This window comes from Neoarius graeffei, chromosome 17, assembly GCF_027579695.1.
Source record: "Neoarius graeffei isolate fNeoGra1 chromosome 17, fNeoGra1.pri, whole genome shotgun sequence".
NCBI classification, from domain to species: Eukaryota; Metazoa; Chordata; class Actinopteri; order Siluriformes; family Ariidae; genus Neoarius; species Neoarius graeffei.
Window position 1 is genome coordinate 43125902 of NC_083585.1, and position 8582 is coordinate 43134483.

Below are 8582 nucleotides of genomic sequence, written 5' to 3' on the forward strand. Positions count from 1 at the left end.
CAAATACGGAGGACATGTCCCCCGCGTCTGCTACACCCATGATATATATATATATATATATATATATCATTATCTGTAGCCGCTTTATCCTTCTACAGGGTCGCAGGCAAGCTGGAGCCTATCCCAGCTGACTACGGGCGAAAGGCGGGGTACACCCTGGACAAGTCGCCACGTCATCACAGGGCTGACACATAGACACAGACAACCATTCACACTCACATTCACACCTACGGTCAATTTAGAGTCAGCAGTTAACCTAACCTGCATGTCTTTGGACTGTGGGGGAAACCGGAGCACCCGGAGGAAACCCACGGGGACACGGGGAGAACATGCAAACTCCGCACAGAAAGGCCCTCGTCGGCCACGGGACTCGAACCCGGACCTTCTTGCTGTGAGGCGACAGCGCTAACCACTACACCACCGTGCTGCCTATATAAAACATTTCTATGGTTTTTCATGTTTATTTGTAACCTGGCGACTTGTCCAGGGTTTACCCCACCTCTTGCCCATAGTCAGCTGCAATAAGCTCTAGCTTGCCCATGACCTGGTACAGGATAAGTGGTTATGGATAACAGATTTGTGTTGTTTCAAAAGTATAGAAAAAAATTACAGTTACACTGTAAAAAATTATTTGTTGGTATAACTTTTAAAAAGTGTGTAATTGAGTGTCATTGTACCAACTTATTATTTTCAACTAACTCAAAATTTCAAGGCAATCAGGTTACACACTAAGTTAGACAAGCAGAAAAATTTTTACAGTGCAGAATGGTCTTTTTTTTGCCACAGGACAGAGGTAAGGGTTGGTTGGTTGGTTGTTTTTGGGGGGTCACCCAGGATGAAAAAAAATGGAAAAATTGTACAATTGTGGGTGGCACGGTGGTGTAGTGGTTAGCGCTGTCGCCTCACAGCAAGAAGGTCCGGGTTCGAGCCCCGTGGCCGGCGAGGGCCTTTCTGTGTGGAGTTTGCATGTTCTCCCCGTGTCCGTGTGGGTTTCCTCCGGGTGCTCCGGTTTCCCCCACAATCCAAAGACATGTAGGTTAGGTTAACTGCTGACTCTAAATTGACCGTAGGTGTGAATGTGAGTGTGAATGGTTGTCTGTGTCTATGTGTCAGCCCTGTGATGACCTGGCGACTTGTCCAGGGTGTACCCTGCCTTTTGCCCGTAGTCAGCTGGGATAGGCTCCAGCTTGCCTGTGACCCTGTAGAACAGGATAAAGCGGTTAGAGATAATGAGATGAGATGAGATGTACAATTGTGGGATTGTATACAGGATACAACTGGAAGACTATTAATGCATTTTCAGCTAGAAATTGTGCACATCAAGGAGGTAAAATATCGGTCCTCCTTCCTTCCTGTTTGAAACATTTCAAATCCCTCAGGTTGTATCAAAGCAACTTGTAAAACAAAGTAAATTCAAGAAAAGTTTGTAAGCAAGTTTGGGGTGGATGATATATAGCATTCAAGAGAAAAAAAATCTAAAGTTTAAATGGAATCACGTTCTGGTGAAGAGTCATCAGATGATGAATCTGGATTCAGTAGTGTTTGATGTTGCATTGTGAAGACCAGTGCAAAAGATGTACACTATACTATACTCAGAAAGCTTTTGGGCACCTGACAGTCACACTCATATTTGCTTTTTGAACATCCCATTTTAGATTTAGTGCCCCTTTGCTGTTATAATAACCTACACTCTTCTGGGAAGACTTTCCGCTTGATTTTAGATTGTGCCTGTAGGGATTTGTGCTCACTGAGTCACAAGCGTATTCATGATGTCAGGTGCTGACGTTGGGTGAGGAACCCCAACGTTGGGCGAGGAAGTTCAGTGGTTCAAGTCTGGGCTCCATGTGGGTGTGAAGGCTGCTAATTTGTACGAGTGTGTTTCAAGCTGTCAAAATTCAAGTGAACTATAAATGTAGAGAACTAAATGAAGAATATCTTTGAATTTATGGCCATAGAAGAGAAAAAATCTTCCAAGTGTGACTTTTAAAGGAGATCTGAAAACCTGTGTGAAAATTAAGTTGACAATGAATGTTGAAAAAATGCATTAGTGGTTCAGTCACACATTCATCAAAATAAAGAGATTCATCCTGAGATGAACAGAAAAATCAAAGATCTTTAAAGCCATCAGTGTGCAGTGAGAAACGTTTTCAAATTAGAAAAAGCTCAACTAGAAAAGGCTTTTAGAGAGGAAACAAAGTGAGGAATACTATAGCAAATGTTGGAAGAACAAAAGTTGGAGAAAATCAAAATAACACCTCTCAAATCTCCTGTAAATGCAGTAGAAAGTTGTGCTCTAGCGCCACCCTGAGATGAGGATGCCCTCCCTGGTGGCAAAATCCAAAGATGAACAACACTGCCTCTCTGAGGCTGAAACAGTGAACTGCAATAATTCTGATTAAATGAGGAAAAGTGGAGCTGTCTGAAAAGGGGAAATTCCAGCAGGCCAAAAGGCAACATGGGAAAGTGAAAGTTTTAGTGATTCAGATGAGAAAATTAAATTAAAATCTCTGAAACTCAGACAGAGTCGTATTGGCTCATCAACATCAAGTGCCAACACCACCTGACATTGACAAGCTGATCAAAGAAATGAAACATCCGAGAGATAATGGGATGAAAACATGGCTTGACGCAAAGTAATTTATGATCTACAGCCATATGATGGCATAATGATTCTGAGTACTTCCATACCACCAAGAGAACAAACAGAAACCATTGTAAGGAAGTAAGTCAAAGTAACCGACTGCGTTCAAGCAGGCTTGTAGTACTTGAGTCCAGGACTTGGACTTGAGTCTGACTCATGCCCTAATTTTAAGGACTCATGACTTGACTTGGACTTGAGCACTGATGACTTGGACTCGGACTCGTGCATTAACTGCTTTCGGACTCGTAAACTGGAGACGTCTCGTCTTCTTCCGCTTATCCAGGGCCAGGTCGCAGAGGCAGCAGTCTGAGCATGGAAGCCCAAACTTCTCTTTCCCCAGACACCTCAGCCAGCTCCTCGGGAAGAACACCGAGGCGTTCCCAAGTCAGCCGAGAGACATAGTCACTCCAGCGTGTCCTGGGTTTTCCCCGGGGCCTCCTCCCGGGGGGACATGCCTGGAACACCTCCCCAGGGAGGCATCCAGGAGGCATCCGAAAGAGATGCCCAAGCCACCTCAGCTGATTCCTCTCGATGTGGAGGAGCAGCGGCTCTACTCCGAGCTCCTCCCGAGTGACTGTACTTCTCACCCTATCTCTAAGAGAGCGCCCAGCCACCCTGCAAAGGAAACTCATTTTGGCCGCTTGTATCCGTGATCTTGTTCTTTCGGTCATTACCCAAAGCTCATGACCATAGGTGAGAGTCGGAACGTAGATCGACCGGTAAATTGAGAGCTTTACCTTTTGGCTCAGCTCCTTCTTCACCACGACGGACCGGTAAAGCGATCGCATCACTGCGGAGGCCGCACCAATCTGCCTGTCGATCTCATGCTCTATCCTTCCCTCACTCATGAACAAGATCCCGAGATACTTAAACTCCTTCACTTGAGGCAGGACTTCTCCACCAACCTGGAGAGGGCAAGCCACCCTTTTCCGGTCGAGAGCCATGGCCTCAGACTTAGAGGTGCTGATTCTCATCCCAGCCGCTTCACACTCGACTGCAAACCACCCCAGTGCATGCTGAAGGTCCTGGTTTGCAGAAGCCAACAGGACAACATCATCTGCAAAAAGCAGAGATGAAATCCTGTGGTTCCCAAACAGGATTTCTTCCAGCCCCTGGCTGCGCCTAGAAATTCTGTCCATAAAAATTATGAACAGAACCGGTGACAAAGGGCAGCCCTGCTGGAGTCCAACATGCACTGGGAACAGGTCTGACTTACTGCCGGCAATGCGAACCAGACTCCTGCTCCATTCGTACAGGGACCAGGCAGCCCTTAGCAAAGAGCCCCGAACCCCATACTCCCAAAGCACCCCCCACAGAATACCACAAGGGACACAGTCAAATGCCTTCTCCAGATCCACAAAGCACATGTGGACTGGTTCGGCAAACTCCCATGAACCCTCGAGCACCCTATGAAAGGTATAGAGCTGGTCCAGTGTTCCACGACCAGGATGAAAACCGCATTGTTCCTCCTGGATCCGAGGTTCGACTATTGGCCAAATTCTCCTCTCCAGTACCCTGGAGTAAACCTTCCCTGGGAGGCTGAGAAATGTGATTCCCCTATAATTGGAGCACACTCTTTGGTCCCTTTTCTTAAAAAGAGGGACCACCACCCCAGTCTGCCACTCCAGAGGCACTGTCCCTGACTGCCACGCAATGTTGCAGAGGCGTGTCAGCCAAGACAGCCCCACAACATCCAGAGACTTGAGATACTCGGGGCGGATCTGATCCACCCCCGGTGCCCTGCCACCGAGGAGCTTGCTAACCACCTCAGTGACTTCGGCTTGGGTAATGGACGAGTCCGCCTCTGAGTCATCAGCCTCCGCTTCCTCAATGGAAGACATGAATGTGGGATTGAGATCCTCGAAGTATTCCTTCCACTGCCCAACAATGTCCCCAGTCGAGGTCAACAGCTCCCCACCCGCACTGTAAACAGTGTTGGCAGAGTACTGCTTCCCCCTCCTGAGGCGCCGGACGGTTTGCCAGAATTTCTTTGAGGCCAACCGATAGTCCTCCTCCATGGCCTCACCGAACTCCTCCCAGTTCTGAGTTTTTGCCTCCGCAACTGCCCAAGCTGCGGCACGCCTGGTCTGCCGATACCCGTCAGCTGCCTCAGGAGTCCCAGAGGCCAACATAGCCCGATAGGACTCCTTCTTCAGCTTGACGGCATCCCTTACTTTCGGTGTCCACCCCCGGGTTCGGGGATTGCCGCCATGACAGGCACCAGAGACCTTGCGGTCACAGCTCCGAACAGCCACGTCTACAATGGAGGTAGAGAACATGTTCCACTCAGACTCAATGTCCCCCGCCTCCCTCGGAAGCTGGGGGAAGCTCTCCCGGAGGTGGGAGTTAAAGACCTCCCCAACAGAGTGCTCGGCCAGACATTCCCAGCAGACCCTCACCATACATTTGGGCCTGCCAGGTCTGTCCGGCTTCCTCCTCCGCTAGCGGATCCAACTCACTCTCTTCACCCGAGTGTCCAAGACATAGGGCCGGAGATCTGATGAAATGACAACAAAGTCGATCATCGACCTCCGACCTAAGGTGTCCTGGTGCCACATGCACTTATGGACACCCCTATGCTCGAACATGGTGTTTGTTATGGACAAACTGTGACTAGCACAGAAGTCCAATAACAAAACACCACTCGGGTTCAGATCGGGGAGGCCGGTCCTCCCAATCATGCCCCTCCAGGTGTCACTGTCGTCGCACATGTGAGCGTTGAAGTCCACCAGTAGAACAATGGACTCCCCAGTCTGAGCATCTCTCAGTACCTCTCCCAGAGACTCCAAGAAGGCCGGATACTCTATACTGCTATTCGGCCCATAGGCACAAACAACAGCAAGAGCCCTCTCCCCAATCCGAAGGCGCAGAGAGGCAACCCTCTCATTCACTGGGGTAAACTCCAACACATGGCGGCTGAGCTGGGGAGCTATAAGCAAGCCCACACCAGCCCACCGCCGTTCACCATGGGCGACTCCAGAGAAGTGGAGAGTCCAGGCCCTCTCGAGGAGCTGGGTTCTGGAGCCCAAGTTGTGCGTGGAGGTGAGCCCAACTATCTCTAGCCAGTACCTCTCAACCTCCCGCACAAGCTCAGGCTCTTTTCGCCCCCAGCGAAGTGACATTCCATGTCCCAACAGCTAGCCGCTGTGTCCGGGGATCGGGTCGTCGAGGCCCCTGCCTTTGACTGCCGCCCAATCCACATTGCACCAGCCCCTTACGGCTACCTCTGTGGGTGGTGAACCCACAGGAGATCGGGCCCACGTCACCACTTCGGGCTGAGCCTGGCCGGGCCCCGTGGGCAAAGGCCCGGCCACCAAGCACTCGCATATGAGCCCCAACCCCAGGCCTGGCTCCAGGGTGGGGCCCCGGCTGCGCCATACCGGGCAACGTCACGGTCCTTAATTGATTATTCTTCATAAGGGGTTTTGGTGAACTGCTCTTGGTCTGGCCTGTCACCTAGGACCTGTCTGCCTTGGGAGACCCTAACAGGGGTGTAATGCCCCCGACAACATAGCTCCTAGGATCATTCAAGCACACAAACCCCTCCACCACAATAAGATGGCAGTTCTAGGAGGGGAACTGGAGACGAGGGCTCTGATTTTTTTTCTTTGTTTTTGTAACATGCCATAATAATTTGTCATAAGATATTTATATCTACATTAATTTTTATACTAATTTTGTCCAAGAGAATGCACATTCACCTGTTCATACGTCATGTTCAGGAACAAACTAACGTTAATGACGCTAAAATGCCTGGAGGGAACGCCCCTAAGATTGTCCAACTTCAATCATCATCTGGTAAGATTCCACCCAGAGAAGGAAGTAACACGCTGTGTTCATTGGTCTGTTGATAGCGAGGCTTGCTTGCTGACCGATGAACTAGCTAGTGTTAACCCTCTCTCTTCCTCCAATCATCAATCACTCATCTTCCACCTGTAATGCAGAGTCAATAAAAGTCAACCATCTTTAAAGACATATCAGTTAATCAAATGCATTCGGAGGACTTGATGATTTCCTATAATGGAAGCAGAATTGTATAGATTAACTGTGAATTTTGTGATTTTGATATTGAACCCACCAAATTTATACATCACCTTTTCTGGTATAAAGCATTTTGCACTTTCTGAAATATTCAAGACCTGCCCTACAAAAAGTAAACTACAGTATGTTAAACAAATTAGGCTTGTACAGGAACACTTGACATTAACCACAATGAGTGTATAAAGATAATGGTACATGGTAAACAATATTTTTATATTGCTATAAAATATAACCTACATAATATTTTTAAATAACAATTCAGAACCATATAATATTAGAAAACCCTCCATTATTTTTGTTTTGAGAGAGAATTTCAACTTTTTATTCATCAACAAAATGAAAGGCACAAAATTATCTTCTTTCTGTAATACACATTTTGACATTGATTGTAAGAGACATCAATAGACATCAATTAATCTGTAATGTTTTGGCCAATTTTACAGCAAACACACCATCAGGATAAGGCGGCACGGTGGTGTAGTGGTTAGCACTGTCACCTCACAGCAAGGTGGGTTCGAGCCCAGGGCCTTTCTGTGTGGAGTTTGCATGTTCTCCCTGTGTCTGTGTGGGTTTCCTCCAGGTGCTCCAGTTTCCCCCACAGTCCAAAGACATGCAGGTTAGGCTAATTGGTGGCACTAAATTGACTGTAGGTGTGAATGCGATTGTGAATGGTTGTTTGTCTCTATGTGTCAGCCCTGCGATGACCTGGCGACTTGTCCAGGGTGTACCCCGCCTTTTGCCCGTAGTCAGCTGGGATAGGCTCCAGCTTGCCCGCAACCCTAAACCATCAGGGTTTATCCACATCCACCAGACCAACAGTAATAAAGTCTATTACTTGTACCAGACCCTGTTGTATGAACTTGTTGGCACCATGGTCTGAGTGAACACAGATCATTCTCATGCAGTATTTTCAGTTTAATTTCTCCAGAAACCTTCACTGAAATGAAACCAGCAACTTTCACTGAATCCCTGCCTTGCTTTGGATAACTCAAACATACTTCCTTTATATATATATATATATATATATATATAAAATTTTATTTATTTATTTATTTTTTTAATACAATGAACTGGATCCAGGAGTGGATTTCCAAAGAAATCAAATACATCAAAACTATTGTGAGAAAATTACTTGGAACACCAAAACTATTATCTTATCGTGACCTTTTAGGAGCTGAGTACAGTAGTTTAATGATTCAGTTTCCTCAGGAAGTTGATGCTTAAGAGTTCAGAGGTGGTGCTTTTGGTTGAGAAAATGAATAACAAGAAAAAAATAGATGGTGTGAGATAAAAAAAATTTTATAATAAGCTATAGGTTCATCCATAGGCTCTATCTCGAGCCCACTAGCCACAGTTGATCTGCATTTTAAATCTGAAGGGTGCTGCATGTCAGTATGTCATTGTTGGAAAAAATAACACAATGACTATTTCCCTGGCAGAAAGACTCATATGTGCTGTGAACAAGCCATTCAAGCTCTGAGTCTGCAACCTGACCCATTCATCCCAAATCAACACTTACTTTTTAGAGTAATTCCATGACATGTCCATCTCAACTAACAGGAAAGCCAAAGTATTGGACCTTAAGCTTAAAGTTGTTCACTTGGGGTCACACCATGATATACACATGTCCAAAATGTTGACAATCTTAGTTATCTTTTACAAGGGTCAGTTCAATGAAAACGTTAATAATGCAACATAAATGCATTGTCTACAACCTGCAATCAGGATCAGCCAAAATGTACTAAGGGTACATGGTTGGAAAGGTTGAGAACCATTGAAATAGACTGCTGTATTTTCATGCAACACAAAATATTTTTGTGGACATAACGCATTATGACTTTGAAGGTATAGACCACAAATAACTAAATATAACATAGTGATATTGCTGTTCCAGCGCTGC